We start from the raw sequence: 18535 nt of genomic DNA on the forward strand, positions 1-18535 counted from the left end.
TCACGCTGAAAAGTCTCTGCTTCCTCAAAATCTCTGCTTCCTAAAAATTTCACTAGAGTTATGACTGGATGAGAGCAAGTTTTCTAAGCATATGGAAGAGGAAGATGTAAGACTCTTCAGGACACAGAAGAAATCTTCTTGGGAAAACAGTGCATCTGCAATCTTGCCTAGAAGGATTGCAGTCTATGAGTATTTGACCATTCAACTAGTAACAAATCATAGTTTTTCTGAAACTGTATGAGTTCTATCAGTTGTCACTACTATCTTGACTTTTTGTGCTTTTATAAATGTGTATGATGATTAAAATTCACAAATAAGGAAGGCTAGTGAAAAAATAATGGCAGTAATTTTTACAAATCTGAAAAATACAAATTAAATTATTTTAAAAGTTAGGAAAAGACTGCAAATTTTTCCCTAAAAAATATTAACAAAAATAATTTTGTCTAACTAACAGAAATGTAGAGCACAGACAAAGTCTCTGAAGACAAGACTTTCCTCAGGCATGAAAATCTTTCTTTCAACACTATGTACCAATGAACTAAGTAACAAAAAAGGGGGTTAGCTGTAGCTTTTCTGTTTTCTGGCACTGGTACCTAAATGGCAGAATATCTAGATAATTGTTTACCACATCGTGTGGGGTTGCTTTACTCCTTATCTATTCATCCCCACAAGCCTACTAACATGACCAGAAAGACCTTGTTTTACATAAAAAGAAGGAACTACTGTTTTTACACAGGTACCTCCAGCTGAAACTGTGGAGACAGAAGTTTTAAAACTCATAATCTCTTCTTAGGTGGATTTGGTCAGGGATAACTGGCTAATTGGGGGGAACACATGAAAGCACCTCAAAATCCAATTAGCACTTCAGTGCAATTAAATAGCTTTGCTATTCTGTAGAGACATGGCTTTGATCTTGCACTGAAAAGTGTCCTTCCTTAAAGCTGCTGTTTTGACTTTTTTCTCAGTAATTAGTGCTAATTGTAAAGCCATTCCTGACATGCTATAAACAGAGTATTTTGCTGCATTTGACACAATGACCTTAAATCAGTGTTCTCTTTTGTCTATATTGTAGTGGTTTATTATTGGCCTAACTACTTTGTTCATTATTAAATGCACAATATGTAAAACATGTTAAAGTCATATGAAACAAATTACCTAGGCTTAAGAGCTTGCATGATACCTTCAGCAGAGTTTTTAAAACTTTGATACTAGAGAAATCAAGGAGAGAATATAACATCATATTAGATTAGAATTACAGTGGACTGATCTTTCAGATTTCTTTTTCATCCTGAACTGGAAGAGAAGAATTTTGAGTTATGTCTATTTTTTTTTTCCAGTCTGCTGTAAGATGTACACTGAATAAAGAACTGAACAAATAATTCTCATTCCAGTTGTCTTGAGCACCCTTGTCTCTAAGATGGACTTCTTACAGCTGTGAATTTACTAGCTGGGTTACAGACCTCTGTCCCCATTTACAAAAAAGGCTGTATGTGCCAACTCTCCCATAAGCTTTCTCACAGATACGCATTCTTTATGTCTTGACTTACACTGTTAAAACCTAAAAATACAGGTTTAGAATTAACACGACAGTAGCAGTGAGAGTCAGCTGCAAAGAATTTCCCATTTCAAATCTTCAATAAGAAAAAATGTACTTCATGAAGGGAATAAACTTAACGTAGTACACTAGAACAGCTACAAAATCATGCATATAGCAATGCTCTTTCAGACTAAGTATCTGGAAAGAAAGAGCTCTTTATAGAACACATTTTGATCTCTAATTTCAGTAACACAAAGACATGAACTATTCTATGCACTAATATTCCACTTCACAGGGAAAATGTCTAACTGCTATTTCTTGTTTCGTTTTAAGGAACCTCTCACAGACACAAAACCTTTCAAAAAGTGTGTGTGTATGCGTGCGCGTGCGTGCGTGTGTATATGCTCCATCTGTGGAAGTGTTCAAGGACAGGCTAAATGGGGCTTTGATCAACCTGGTCTACTGTCCCTGCCTATGGCAACGGGGTTGGAACTAAACGATCTTTAAGGTCTCTTCCAACTGCAACCATTCTAGAATTATAATTCTATGAAAATAATATTTGGAAGAATTAAGATAATTCTAGGTTCACACAAGACTCCTAGCTTACACTATAGTTGCAATCTTTACATTACCAAGATTCATAAGAGATAATTATTTCTATTTAGAAATGACACAAAGTTTCTGACAAATAAAGCACCTTTTAGAAAGAACAGCTTCAGCCACCCTAATAACAGGGCAGTATTTTGGGTTGGCATTTTGTTTGCATAAAGCTGTCAGAAAATCAATTGGTGGTTTCTATTGTTTCTTCTTCTTTTCCTTGTCCATCTTAATTCCACAGTTAAAGAAATCACTGAGATACACAAAACACAACTTTAACGGTCACCTAGGTGAGGCCATGAATTTGACAGAAAACTTCTTACATTCTCTAATAATAAATTAAACACTACCCACATAGAATATTCAACATTTGATCTTTCTCAATTCTTGCTAGTTGGATCCAATTGATTTTCTGTAAAATGTTTACACACTAAGAGTGTGTTCAGTTAGTTATGAAAAATAGTGATGCATTATTACAAGGGAGTAAGAAGTCCAGCTTTGGACTGATAAAAAGCAGAAGCTTCCCTTTCTCTGCTTTTAATACAAATATGCAAGAGAAATCATCATCAAAAAAACAAACACAGCATCGAACAAATGTCATACTTGTTCTGTTTCACCTCATTAAACAAAAAAAAATACTATTTTTGTCTTTTCTGTTTCAGGAGTTGAAAAAAAAGGTCAATTAACTCACACACTTATAGCCAGAGCACGCGTTAAAATGCAGAAGGATTTTAAACCCCAAGATCAATCACGTTTCTCTAGTTCCATACTTTAGTACAGTCCATTGGACTGATATTCTTAATGTCCCTCAGACAAATTTCACCATGCTGTGGTCAACTCTTTGATATTCTACTGAGATTTCTAGTTTTGTGAATCCAAACTTGCACCAACAATTAAAGAGCTGAGCTGAGCTGAGCCCAAAATGGCTGAGTCCAGCTTGTCACTTTGAAATGGCACTGGACTTCACTGTGTGCTGCTGGAACAGAACTGGTGGTGGATGGACACATCTCAAAGCAAGCCAAGTAATTTTAACGTTGTTCCCACTAAATAATTCTACACAGACTAAAAAAGTTAGTCTTTGACAAACCTCAAGGAATAGGATCAATGTTTTAATAATGTGGTTTTGGGGTTTAAAAAGTGATGATAGTTTTGGCTAGATTTTAAGAAAAGTGTTTATGTCAGCTCAGAAGCACTTTTTCCATCTACAAGCTCCGAGCAAGCAACTAAACAGTCAGCTAAACGTCTTTAAAAAAAGAGACAGATCATTTTATATTGAGATTAGTCACAAAAAAGGCAGATCATATTAAGGCCTAATCCTGCACTTTCTGACGTCAATGGGACTTTTGCCGTTGGCCTCGATGGTAAAAGAAGAGGGCCATTAAAATATAATTTTACTTTTAGTCAGTCTTAATTATACAATGATGGAATGATTCATTCAATTGTTCAATTCATAACATTTTAGCATTTATAAACATGATTAAAACAGCTCTGAAATAATTAAATTTTAGGGGCATCTTTTTAAATAACATTTACCTATTAACTCTAGTAACAAGCATTAGAAATAAACCTAAATGGCACACATTCAGTTTGGAAGCAAAAGGTGCGTCACTGTTAATGACACTGGTATGTTCTACAAAATCAAATACTTTGACAGAATACTGATGAGGCTGCCAGATTTTCTCCTGCTTTAGTAGCAGTGCACTCCATTCCATTAGCTGGTTTCCATTCCCCCACCCCACCCTCTCATCTTCTTGTCTTTTTAGCACCTTGTACGTTTAAACTTATGAATGACAGCTACCAAGACGAAGGCCAAATTCTAGCATTAGAAATGCCTTACATATGTGAAGAGAAGAAGGACATTCTCACTTCCCACAGTGTTACTATCCAGTCCATGTCTCCACAACGAAGAATGCTTGATGACCATCAAGCACTTTGCAGAACATCTCTCCAAAATACTTATCTCAAGCTTAGTTAGCTTGACTGACACCCCGACTTCTAAGCTTGGTGTCCTGGTTTCAGCTGGAGTTAATTTTCTTCTTAGTAGCTGGTACAGCACTGTGTTTTGGATTTACCATGAAAATAATGCTGATAACACACTGATGTTTTAGTTGTTGCTAAGTAGTGCTTGCTTTGTAAGTCAAGGCCTTTTTTTCAGTTTCTCATGCTCTGCCAGTGAGCAGGTGCACAAAAAGCCATGAGGGAGCAGAGCCAGGACAGCTCACCCAAACTAGCCAAAGAGATATTCCATATCACAGAGCATCACGGTCAGTATATAAACTCGGGGGAGTTGGCTGGGAGGTGGCAACAGCTGTTCGGGGCCTGGCTGGGCATCAGTCAGTGAATGGTAAGCAACGGTGTTGTGCATCACTCGTTTTTTTGTTTGTCCCCGTCCCCCCCCCCCCCCCCCCGTCCCCCCCCCCCCCCCCCCTTCCCTTACTCCTCTCTCTCCCTCTCCTCTTCATTACAATTATTATTGTAGCTGTTACTTTCACTTTATTTCAAGTATTAATCTGTTTTTATCTCAAAACCCATGGGTTTTACTTTTTTCTGATCCTCCTCCTCATGCCAGGAGGGCTGGGTTGGAAGTGAGCAAGCGGCTTGCGTGTTGCTTAGCTGCTGACCAGGGTTAAACCACAACAGTTGGTTACCAGCTAGAAGCAATACTTTGCATCCTAACCACACCATTAGCCTTTAGTACCTTCCAGCATCTCAAGGTTATTTGTCCCCATGCTGACAAAATGATTTCAAAATGGGTAATTCCATATAAGAAAAGAAAATAAGAAATATTAATACTAAAAATGAGAAAATATTAAAAAAATAATCTCCAGTATTATCTACATAAAAGAAAAACCATGATGATTTAGCCTACCAAATACATTTTTTCTCAAGTTCTCTTTAATCAGATAAATGGTACATCATCCTGGTACTGAATGGATGCATTATGCAATGTAATGCATTAAAATGAATGGATAATTGTCATTTACTTAGTAGTCTTTACCAAAATTTGACACATCAAAAAAAACAGAACAAAAAAAGGAACTTTTCCCAGATCTGTAGTACTGGAAGCAGGTCTAAGGAGACCAATTAGGACTCAAATAGGTCTTGGTAGTCAACAGATGCTCTAAGGAAGAGTCAAAAGACCAGTGGTGTTCAGCAAGAACTATAACAAGGTGCTGCAGGGCACAGGCAGCAGGCAGACAAGCTTCCTAGTGGGACCTACCGAGGGTCCCCTGAAGGAGGGATTACATCAGCTAAAAGCCAATCCTGTTACAGAACTAATAGATATTAACTTACCATTAGAAATAATTGATCAAATATTGTGAAATGCTCCATGCCCTAATACCTGTATATGGTAGAAAATTATTTATGTCATAGCATAGGTATCTTGGAAGATGGTAGAAAAAGCCACAAACTGGCCCAACACAATAATGTGACTACATTATCACAATAATATGATATTCAACCGATTGATATCACATGACTGTGAAGAACCAAACAGCAGTCAGGTGGGTTATAAAGCTTTTCAATTGCCTGTTCCTGTATTGCACCAGGACTTTCCAAAATGTTTAACAAGGTTATTTAAATCTCAAAAGCCAGATCTTTCTGCATGCTGAGTAGGACCCACAGTGCAGTTTGCCACTCTTCCCACATCTCAAAACTGACCATCAGCCAAGGTCAAAGCTTCATAAGCAGTTTAAAGATGAGGGTTTTATCTGTATCTTTCAATTCCTTAATTAAAAATCTGGCTGTTAAGTCAGTCACCTATCCTACCTACATGGACAATGAGTTTAGCAAGCCCACTCTTTAAGATGCAACATCCTCAGGGTGAGCACTCCCTAATCACCGAACAGTGTTTTTTCACAAGTATTTCAAGGTGAAATATAGATGAGCATTTGCCATCTATTTACTTCAAAAGCAGAAGAAAAAATAAGCCAAAAAGTGATTTGCTGTATTTAAGTATTCTTGCAGGGAAAAAAATGTTTCCAAACAAACATCAGAACATATATTTCTGTCAGAAAGAAAAGAAAAGCTACTATGACTAAGTTGTAATGTCCTTCATGTACAGCACCACTTCACAGGTAAAGCCCAGACACACTTCAAGAGCACACAAACACACTGCTAGTTTTTATCTAACAATTTCTTAATGAAAACCAACTTCGTATATTAAAATAAATACATCATACTATGGACAGCTCTTGATTAGCTAAGGAATGCCCTTTACTATCTTAATAACATCCACAATAAGAAATATGATGGAGACATGAGGGAATAAAGGAACTCTCCAGTTTCGTCATATGGGGACTGTATTCACTCAAAAGCAACAGAAAATCTTTTTGAAGGTAAATAAGGGTTTCAGATCTGTTTTGTCATGTTTTAAATCCTATTATTTGGTATGCATTCATCTTTTAGTAGCTGTGGCAATAGGTAGGCAGCAAAGTATGAATGCTGCCAAGCTAGAGATTAAATAATTTCAGTGTGTTTGGACTGTTAGTATGAAACATGTTTTGATAAGTATTTTTTTATGCATTCCATGCATTCGAAGTAGTTTTACTTAACCAATAGCACCAAAAATGAGATGCTGATTTTCCACATTTAAATTGTATTCCTAATTTCTAGGCAAATGGTGCCTGATACAAATCACAAGTGTACAAGTAAAAACTCAGAAAATATGATGCCTGCTGTGCTCTAACTTTAAAAACATAAAAAATAAGCTATGTTTTTGTTAAGTCATATAGTTGTTTAAACTACTTTCTGGTGACACAGGACACAGGATCTTGACTAATAAAAGGCACAACTTATTATAAAAACAGATTTGTCCCACATCTTTAAGTCACTCGTAATGGTTTTACATACATATCTGGCTACTAAGCTGCGAACACCTGAATCTCTTCCTAGGAGCAAGAAAAACTTGTCCTCATCAATGGATGGGCAGAATATCTGAACACCTTTGGCTGCCAGCACGTTTATGTTTCTTGGCCATAACTCCTAACCCCAGAACCACATGGTAGTACCTGACCCTCAGCACTTTCAACCAAGTCATTCTAAAAGGATGGCAACAACTTTATGCTGCTCTATCTCCTCCAGCATCCTGAAGCTTTCAAAGCAGGAGTCAGTACTGCTTTGCCAAAGTAAAGTAAAAGTGCTCTAACTTAAAAGCAGTTATTTCCTACCCAACATATTTGGTGAAAGCTGGTGTCCACTCCACAGCACCTGTTTCAGTAAGGCCCTCCCTTTCATGAGGGCCAGCGCTCTTGGAGTCTTTTGCACTTAACGTACCATCCACTCTAACCTCATGAATACTTACAGAATCATAAAGTCACAGACTATCTCAAGTTGGAAAGGACTCATACAGACTGTCAAGTCCGTCTCTGTGCTTCTTACAGGACTGCCTAAAAGTAAACCATATGACCAAGAGCATCATCCAGATGCTCCTTGAACTCTGACAGGCTTGGTGCTGTAACTACTTCCCTGAGGAGCCTGTTCCAGTGACCAACCCCCTCTCGGTAAAGAACCTTTTCCTAATGTCCAGTCTGAACTTCTCCTGAAGCACCTTCATTCCATTTCTCGTGTCCTACTGCTGGTCACCAGCACCTCGCCCTCTGCTGCCCCCCTTAAGGATGTTGCAGGCTGCACGGAAGTCACCCTCAGCTGGCACAGGAAGCCTGTACCAAAACGATAAGCATTTGACACTGACTCCCCATCAAGCCTCTTCTTCAGACAGCTGGGCTCCTGCCCAACTCAACCTTAGCCACAGCCAAGCAAACCTTGATGTTCAACTCCTGGAGTTTCCTTCTGCTTCAGCCAGCGTGGGCATGAGGCTGGATTCCCTGAGTGCAAGCTGGCTACGACACCCAGCCTCCCCACTCTCTATTCCCAACATGACTATCCGGTCTTACAGTCCTAATTCTACCGTTGTTGATCCTTCCTTAGTTCACCCCTGCCATCTTTGTTTCAACCTTCCTTTCTGTCACTCCCAGGTTTTCCTTCTTCCCAGCTTCCAGTTCATATTCTTTGAACTGTTTCCTGTGCCCTTTCCCCTCCCTTCAGTACAGTTTTGGCTACACGGCTTTGGAAACAGAGCTTTCTTTGTCGTGAAACCAAATGGTCAGCAAAAGGGTTATTGCCAGTGACGAACAGAGAAATGCTCCACTTTCAGTGACAATGCCCAGGCCCAGCTCAGCCCACGAATGGGGGGGAGCGCAGGCAAGGCAGGACGAGCTTTGCACTGAAGCACTCTCCCCTGTTTGTTCTTTGTTTTGTGGCCATGGTAGGTCTGGTCAGTTCAGGGAGCACTGGGGACTTACGCCTAATACTAATAAGGCTTCATATTTTTCAGTCTTGCAAATTCTACAAGCTTGTATGAGCTGCAATGCTCCAAAGATTTATAACTTAGGTTAACGGAGTGGATTTTCCAGAGGAGGGCAGTCTCTCATACTAAGACCATGTTCCTCTAAATGTCAAGTCCCTCTTCTGAAGTCTGCAGGTGCCACAGCATTTCAAGCAAAAAGGTCTATAAAACATTTAACACGGGGAAAGCAATATTTTTCTTCTTTTACTGTTCTGCAGAATAATTAAGCATTTTGACCTACACAAAAGGGTTAGCCTGCGATGAATACTAAACTTGGCAAAATTTCAACCCTAAAGCTACTGCTTTGTAAAATGTTATATGTGGCAATAGTTTTATTGAATGCTAACATATTGTATTAACAGAGGATACTATCACTACCACCTATAAAAAAACCTGTCATCTGTTTTTCCGAGTGTAAATTTAATGAACACGAAAATGACATTCTATCTTTTGTTTTTATTTTATTTTTAACTTTTTGTGTAGATTAAAGTGTAAACATTGGTCATGCAGTACCTCACAACAGGGTCCTAGTTCATAGGGATAGGGGCTTGTGGGAAGTAACAAAAACTGAACCAAAATCATGACAAATGCCTGCTATATTCAAACTTCTCTTTGGGTATGGCTTACACAGGATTTATTATTTGAAGCTTTTCTTTCAGGTTCAAACTATTCAGTGTTAATAAAACTTCAAGGGCTGATACGAGGCCCATTTATTTTCCTGTGAAACGTGCCAGAGAGAATATTACAGGAGACTACACATTCCAGATCTTGGACATCTTTTCAGCTGCTGTGTTTTCCTTTTCAAACAAAAGAAGCACAACTGAGCAGTTCCTTAAAGATTTTTTTAAAAAGTAAATAAAATTTAATACAATGCAGCACTCTTGCACCTTTTGATGGCTGGCTACTAACCACATACAGAACACACCAAATTTACAGTCACACAGATACATGTCCATTTTGTACATAACGCTAAACCTCTTTGAGGCTCAGACTTATACAAGACACTACCATTTACGGAAACATGAATGCAATGACATGCTTAGTGCACAAACTCGTGGATTTCCTTTAATGCATAACAACTGCAGAGTCATTCCTCAGCCATGCTGTAGTTTGACACATGCTCTACTGCCTGTTTGTCAAGCTACGCTTGCAAGCAAAAGGGATATGTTTTTCAGATATCTGCACTTTCTGTTATAAATTGTTTTTATGACATAGAATATATACTTACAGTCATATCTCATTTTAGATTTTACGTATTTCTCTGTTTTGTTTGGACTAGAGTCTCCTTAAAGAAAGCAGAATATGATGACAACAATAAATTTTGTGCTATTTGGTATCCACTTGAGAGACAGTAACACAAAGATCTCACAGAGGAGGTATCATTAGTTAAACAGCAGTCTTGTCCTTTATGTTGTTGTAAATGGATGTTTGATTTTACAGCTTTAAAGCCCTTGGTTCACATTTAAGCATCAGAAACATTGCTATGAACTTTAATATGTCCTGAAGAAATTACACATGTATTAACAGAAATCAAAAGTTCAGAAAAATATCTGTTTTATGCTGAATGTATTTCTACAGCTAGAAGTTATTCTGAAATTAGTAAGTTCCAGCCACCTCAGTTTATTCCAAATTTCTAGCCAACTGATGGACCCTGCAGACAACATTTCTATAAGCTGATCTTAATTACCGTATGTACCGATTATAATGTCATTCAGAAATAGACCACAATCCATCTTCCCATCATAGTTAATGGATTTCTAGAAAACAGCCTAAATGTACAGAACAGGTGATGAATTACACCAATGCCCTGCACAGCCTTTCCAGTTAAAGTTCTGTCATATTTCTGTTACAAAATACCTTCACTTTCTACCTATATCAGGCATAAATCATTAGATGTGGAATTTGTGAATGTTAGCTTTTAAATAATAAGTATGCACTTACACAGCACCTAGCACATCATGAGATTTAGTAACAAGCAGCAGCAATATCAGAAGGATGAATTTTTAAAACTTCCCCAAACAACTAACTACCTAATTGCTGAGTTGTCAAGCACACTTCCTCATGGAAGCACATATTTTTCAAGAACTTCCTCCATCTATGATGGTGACATTCCTCAGATTCACCAAACATCTTTCCATCTTCCTTGCATAACAATTGTCCTCCTTTTTGATATAAGGAGATTAATGCACACAAATATAGGATTGAAGCCAAGCTGTAATGAGGTTCCACACCTAAAGGGGAAACCTGCAAAAATTGAGTAATGCCTCAGTAACATCATCAGACAGAAGTCTCATTATTGCTAAAGCATCTGCTGTTTATAACATTTTTGGATATAGGTATCTCTTGAAATAACTGGGGCCATATTTACCCCAGCTGTAAGCACACTCATGGGAAAGGAAGTTTACAAAATATTCCAATAACTTACAACATTAAACTAATGACAAAGATTAAAAAGGGAGCCAAACTGAAATAATAATAATCAAAAGTCTACTGCTATCGCTTACTATCATAGACTTAGCCTTAGGACACTTAAGAATTTGTCTTGAATTCTGTAGCTTATGTATCACGGGATTAAGTTTACTCAGGTTTCTGTACCTGAAACTTGTTAATTAATATACAACAAAAAGGTCATGTTAACATTTGTGGCTCAGTTGGCCCAGTTAGCACATATCTCTTGCAAAACAGGTTATATATGCAGTAGTTACAATCATATGAACATGCTTCATCTTCATTAAAAGCAGAGTTAATTCTTACAGAACAAGATGCTGGAAAGAAGTATTAGGATGTTTCACTGAAACATTAAAGTGTCTACTTAAGTTTTCATCCATATCCATTCCAGACTGTTCTATCACAGAAATTGTCCCAGTCAAAAAAAAGGTATATGGTAAGCACTGGTAAATTAATTCTAAATATTCAGTGTGATATACTGAAGATGATGCAACTAATGTTTGGTTTTTTGTGAGAAAACAAATGACATTGTTTAACACATACAGAGTTTAAACCAGGACATGAAGAGTTGTAACTTCTTTCTCCCCACACCGTCCTTCCTCCTTCATCCTAGAAACATAATCTACCATGGAACTAGAATAAATTAACTTTATTATGGAACCAGAACAAATTTACATGAAAAATACTATAACCCACTTTGTCATTACACCAGAGGTACAAACCAATTCCTTCTCAAGCAGTTTTGCAAATGTCAGGTTTCTCTTTAACCACATGGATAATTTTAAATCAAAACTGTCAAAAAGGAAATGACTAAAAAATAAAACATTGCACCCCAGTTTCACATGAAACGAGGTCTATCCATGTGAAACAGGTTTATCACAAATTCTTGTTACAGGATAAAGATGACTGATAAACTTCAGTGACCAAACTAATTGAAAAAAGATGTCTCAGCCTGTGATCAGATTTTTGTTTTTGAAAGATTGCTACACACCTCTGTAGCTGATATGTAAGGGTGTTAGGGATGATAAGCCATTTACTTTTGGCATCAGGCTGTTATGGCACACTGCCAGCTGTCTCAAGAGAAAACTAAAAATCCAGTACATGAGGTACAGATGGTGTAGCTATTCTTGGGTTACCTTGGAGAACAGTCTGATTCCTCTGAAGTCATGTTGTTTCTTGATATGCTACAAACTGTCCTAGGAAGCATCTCAGTTTGGCCTCTTGAGCTTTTTCCCCTTTTACATTACAGACTATGTAGTAATGTGGCAAACAGCACTACTTAACATGTTATTTTTTACTGACATAACATCAACTTTATAGACAATCAATTGGTATTACACATTATTTTTTCACTTCCAGAAAGCAGATTGCTAGCAAGGTTAAAATGAAAAGTTATTTCTGCAGCTTTTAAGGTATTGAAAAATCTACTATTGCATGTGCACATAACTCATATTTTCATAAAGGACCACCTGAACAAAAATTAACTGCTACTGCACTGAGGATAAGTATGAACAGCCTTTATCATTACAGCTTGTACCACTGACAGCAGTAGTATCAGCAGTACATACAAATTAATGGTAGAAGCTGGTCAAATATATACATCAAAACATAAAACTACTAGAAGCACTGTCTATGAAGATAACATATGAAGAATAGATAGGACACTCCCTACAGAAGTTCCATACATGCTTTTAAAATAACTGCTGGTGCCAAACAGCTAAATTCTGTACAGCTAACTTGTGTGTTGTACTTGTTTGCTGATTTAAGTCTTTGTCTTGCTTCCTAGTTCTTTTAGCAGAGTCTCTTACTTTCGCCCCACAGCAAGAAACCAAGACAGCAGCAATGCTCACAATAATGATTTAGATATTTCCCAGTATATCCTACAGGAGAAAATAGGAAGTATTTCTCATATGGAGGAATACAAGTAGCGACTTAAATGGATGGTCTGCATGTGACACAATCAGAATAAGGGATAAACAATCAGTGTGATGTGTTGGTTGTCTTGTGTAAGCGTGGCACTTACAGGCATAAAGAGTATTAGCTTGCATAATGAAGCATTTGTAGAGGTATGTATACATTTGAGATCATGTGTACATGGAACAAAATATCCAAGGACATAGCTGTGCAAAAATTTTTTAAGATGCTACAGAAAGATAGCCCTGGGGTGCCTCTGCATGCGTGTATCTGGCATGCTTTACATAGGTGGGAGGGGAAAGTATTACTTAGTCCATACACACTTCCATTCTACAAATGTTGTTAGAAATTTTTTGTAAAGGATGATGTTATCTTGACAATTTTGCAAAGCTGTATTTGTTATGACTGTCACAATAACATAGCTATACATAAATTATAAAAAGTGTATTTACAGAGAGTATTTTTATAAGATCTGCATTGAAAATTGCAGCACTTTTTGAAAATAACTATCCTCCACTTTAAAAAAACCCAGCCTGTCATACATCAAAACAATACTCACTGAAACAAAAATCAAGATACAACATCGATGTCAGCTACTGAGTTCAAGATATCTAAGCACAAGCTTCTGTTTTTATCTTTCTTTAGTAACTCTTTCAATTTCCTTGTACCTCAGATTATACCATAATTTAAAAACATGAAAGACAAGATTTGCTCTAGTACACACACCATGTTTCTCTCTTTCTGACCTAAGAAGTGTTTCTAGTACCTGCCCATTGCTTGGACTGCATTTTGTAACAACAACATTTATAAACATTTATAAAGTAAAGAAAAAGTTACAAGGAGACAAATCATCTGGAGATAGACTTGTTCATCTTGTTCAGATAGACTTACTATAAGGCTATTAACAAATAACACCAATAAATAAAGAAGCACATATAAGTAGAAATATTTTTATACATAGCAAAAATAAGCATTACTTTCAGATGATAGTTCAACTTGCATTTAAAGCCACCTGTATTCACAGAATCTGGTACTTCAATATTTTTGTGAACAGGAATGCTCTCCTGAAATGTGTTTGCAGTAAACAGAAATAGGACTGGTGACAACAGTATGTGAACATAGTGCAGGAAGACATTTAGCTTTAATAATTTTTTCCAACTGCTAAAAAATCCTGAAACCAGCTTGTTTTCTTCAATGCCAGATAAATTGCTACCTCAGTATAGATCATTTATTTGTAAGAAAAATGTCTCCTACAATACCAGAAATTGGTCTTTTTCCTAGCTAGTTCAACAAACACTTTTCTACTTGTCTAAATCATATGGCAGAAATTTGCTGAAGAATCACTGCACGTCTGGAAAACTGTTCCATTCATGGAAGTATCTCATCACAATTACCAGACTGCTTATTCAATAAAATCATACTCCCATTTTTCAATTTAGTACATCTGTATTCCCTAGAAACTATGAGATATTAAAGTGATGAAATAAAAGAACTGCTGACCAGTTAAGTTACAATTTCCTTTATAAGCTTTGTTTAAGGGGTTTAGGCTTTACCCTAGCATACACTATGAACGCTGTTTGTAAAAAGACCACCACCATCAACAAAATAAAAATTCTTCAACAAAACCTTTTAGGCACTTGAAAAATGTTTTAAAAAGGTTTCATTCTCAAGTAACTGTTTCCTTTTGTATCTTTTCTTCCATTTTTCATGTAGCTGTGTAAGTTTTCCTTATGAAAGTTAGGGGGGTTTTATTATTCATGAATATAACACAGAAACATTCCTTTAAGAAACATTATGATTCTAACCTGTAGAAGACTTTGCTCATTATATGCTAGGACTAAGAGATGATATTAAACCATTTGGTTACATATGAAGTATGTTGCCTTGCAGATGGTTCATGATATAGAATTAATTCAGAAGGTGCAGGATAGCTCTACAATTCTTCTGGTTTGCCCACCTAGAAAGCTAAGGCAAAATAATTTAGGGTATGAATTTACTAATTGTACTTTATGCTTCATTAAGTCCTTGAGTAGAAAATTATCCTGCATCCTAAAGTATGCATAATTGGTATTGTCCCACACATAGAGAACATAAAGCATAAAGTGCTAGTAACAGTAGAGGACGTATACTTTTTATTATGTAAGTTACTAGAGGTATACATAACTCAAAATATCAAAATTTTAATCCTTTTTCCTCCTAGGAAGAAGAAGAATAAAGGGAAAAGTGACAGCAGTCAATTTTGGACTCTGTCTTTCCTAGTCAGTAACAAGACTGGGAAGACGATTCCAAAGCAAAGAAGTAAGACGGATTAGATATTAAAGCGCAATTTAATTTTTCTCAATCATGTCGTATATTCTATACATCCTCCTCTCTCCCCTTCTCTACCTTCCTGTAAATACCTCTTGTTTCTTCAAAACTTCTCTTTCAGTCTCTGCTTTTAATACTCCATAACACTTGATTCTGCTTTTTTTCTGACCTACTCTGGTATATAAAGCCAAAAATTACTCTCAACAGAGAGACCAAACTGAATCTTATTTTTTACTAACTCCTCAAGCATCATTCTGCATCTCATAATCTGCAAAATTTGCCCTTCCTACCAGAGGCAGTAAAAGAGGAATCTGGGAAATGGCATCACCCACATAAAGAGAGGCTGAGCAGAAGTCAGACATGCAGGAACAGTGGGCAGGAATGAACAACCCAACTGAAAAATACTCACTGCAAGAAGAAAAGACTAGAAACTGCGTAAAATGTTCTACTTTGCACAGACAACCGTGAAATCATGGCAGGTAGGCTTGGATTTTTTATGTCAAGACATAGGGACTTCAGAACTGTGCTACTACTGCAACAGACAAGAAGAAAAATTTTCAGGGTTCTTCCAATCATATCACTTAAAGCAACTTTACCTTTCCAGAGTAAAAACCACAAGAACTTACTTCATCATTAATTTTGTTACAATTCTGCAGGAAGCCAAAGAATGACAAAAAGGAGGAGTCTTGGCCTGATAATTAATGCAGATCGTTGCAGGAAACAACAGATGCCAGTTTTCAAGACAATAGAGAAACACTTAGGCAGAATGAAGGACTGTTTTTTTGCCTGTATAGTGTAGCTGACATCTGGGACTATGAAAATAGTATTTTCCAGTTACAAAATATCTTTCTCATGAAAACTGTCCACTTCTTTATATCATATATTGTAATGCTTACTGATTTTGCTTTCTAAGAGGGATTTGATAAGCTCCAAATAATTCTAGTCATCTATGATATCCAAAAGCAAAACTTCAGGAAGCCAATTTCTACAAAGCAGAGAAAATAAATCCTTCTTTCTCCTGCTCCTATTTTTCAGTCTTGTCCTGGTGACTTCTCTCTGACTAATGCATTTGCAAAGCTTCTTACATTTGACTGTGTCCATTTTTCTTTCTGAAATGGTGACTCTGCAGGTCAGCTTGCCTAATTTGGAGTCTAAAGCAGACATGTATTTTGTGCATAATTTTCCATTTATTTGCTGCCAGAAAGTCTGAGGCTTACCTGTGCCTGCAGGATGGAAAAGATGTCTCCTGGACCTTGACAGTCAGATAATTATTTCCCAAGTTCCTTTAACAGAGAGGGTTTTTCCTAATTTTTACATTTTCTTATACTAAGTTTTCTTTTGTTCATTAAAAGTAGAAAGAAGCTTTTTTTTTACTAGAATAACAGATAAATTTGTGAGTTTTCTGGATCACATCAGTTTTATATCCGTTTTTTATTTTCAGTCTTAATTTTCCCTTTAAAATGTCACTCTGACTGCTTATACGTAAAACAGCTCCAAGATTATTATGTATCCCTACCACAAATGCAGTTACTTTCCCCACCTAACTTAGTTTTATGTAATTTTAGCCTATTCTTTCTTCAGTAAGAACAATGAATTGGTGCCAAAGATTCTAGACAGAGCAACAAATATTTTATCAATCAATATTGCTCTCTAGATACTCAGATGCTATTTGGATAGAAGCATTTTAAAATGCCTGTTACCTAACTCCACTTTTAAACTGACAACGCTCATACTAACAAGAAGCTTACAAAAGAGCTTTCAAATGCTGGATGACACAAACAGTATTTCTTAAATATGCTTAAAAGTTGTATGTGCAAGAGTATTTACAAAACCCATAAATACTGTATCTAGTTTTAGTCAGATTACTGATGTTATAGTCATGAAATGCACAAGCAAATATTTAAGACAGAGCTATGTACCTTTTATTGTATTACTTTTTGCAAACAGAAACAAAACCCAACTTCAGATGCACCCTGTCCTCACTATCACAGCTAAAATGTGAAGGCATTTTTTTTGCATGCCTCTACACTAAGAGGTAAGATGGAAAACATTTGGAATGTAAGTACTAAATATTTGTTACTTTTAGTACATTACTTACTAAATGTAAGTACTAAATATTGACACCTGAAATCAGACATGAGCATGGAGCTGGAAACAACAACTAAAAACCCCCTAAGTTTCTTTCTCATCACAAAGAAGCCATTTTTGAATAGGTGATTCTTCTGCTTCAAGAACAAATTAAAACTGAGGGCACAGGGCATATCTGCAGAACAAGTGGTTTAAATCTATACAAGCTAAGAAAATTTCCTGTAAATATGCAGGTTAACAATGGCAAATTAGAGAAACTCATTTGATACCAACAAAACCAAAACCAACAAAACAACAGAGGCAGCAGAAATGTTCATCCTATAAATGACGAACTTCCTAAACATGAACGTGTGGTAAAGCTGATGTTTGTAATGCCACTGTAAATTAAAAACAGAGATGGACATCATTGAGTCCACTCATAAACCTAACACTACCAAGACCACCACTAAACCATGTCCCCAGGCACCACATCTACATGTCTTTTGAATACCTCCTGGGATGGTTATTCCACCACATCCCTGAGCAGCCTGTTCTAGTGCTTGATCACACTTTCAGTGAAGAAATTTTTCCTAATAAATCCCCTGGCATAACTTCAGGCCATTTCCTCTCATCCTATCCTATCTCATCCCTATCAGGGAGTTGGAGAGAGCAATAAGGTCCCCCATGAGTCTCCTTTTCTCTAGGCTAAACAACCCCAGTTCCCTCAGCTGCTTCTCACAACACTTGCTCCAGACCCTTCACCAGCCCCATTGCCCAACTCTGGACACACTCCAGCACCTCGATGTCCCTCTTGCAGTGAGGAGCCTAAAAGTGAACACCAGATTCAAGGTGCAGCCTCACCAGTGCCCAGTGCAGGGGGACGGTCACTGCCCTGGTCCTGCTGGCCACGCTGCTGGGGACACAGGCCAGGGTGCTGCTGGCTGCCTGGGCCCCCTGGGCACACTGCTGGCTCCTGCCCAGCCGGCCGTCACCCAGCACCCCCAGGCCCTTTCCCACCAGGCCCTTTCCAGCCGCTCTGCCCCAGCCTGTAGCGCTGCGTGGGGCTGGTGTGACCCACGGGCAGGACCCGGCACTGAGCCCTGCTGAACCTCACACCACTGGCCTGGGCCCATCGCTCCAGCCTGCCCAGGTCCCTCTGCAGAGCCTCCTGCCCTCAGGCAGGTCAGCACTCCCACCCAACTTGGTGTCATCTGCAAACTCAATGAGGGTGCACTTGATCCACTCATCCAGATCGTTGATAAAGATACTAAACAGGCCTGGCCCCAGTACTGAGCAGTCCTAAAGCAAAAGACTAG

At 37.6% G+C, this 18535-nt stretch overlaps 1 protein-coding gene and 1 long non-coding RNA gene across 4 annotated transcripts in view; one reads left to right on the forward strand and one right to left on the reverse strand.

Moving 5' to 3' along the window:
• The window catches only part of LOC308056490, a 147833-nt gene extending 129338 nt beyond the window's left edge, over positions 1-18495 (forward strand). The window contains exon 3 of the long non-coding RNA XR_013924858.1: positions 1-18495. This exon is cut by the window's left edge and continues 37502 nt beyond it. This is a non-coding gene — a long non-coding RNA (uncharacterized lncRNA).
• FBXL17 (F-box and leucine rich repeat protein 17) overlaps positions 1-18535 on the reverse strand; it is a 277159-nt gene that overhangs the window by 63007 nt on the left and 195617 nt on the right. The gene's annotated exons all lie outside the window — the stretch shown is intronic.

This window comes from Falco punctatus (assembly GCF_963210335.1).
Source record: "Falco punctatus genome assembly, chromosome: Z".
NCBI classification, from domain to species: domain Eukaryota; kingdom Metazoa; phylum Chordata; class Aves; order Falconiformes; family Falconidae; genus Falco; species Falco punctatus.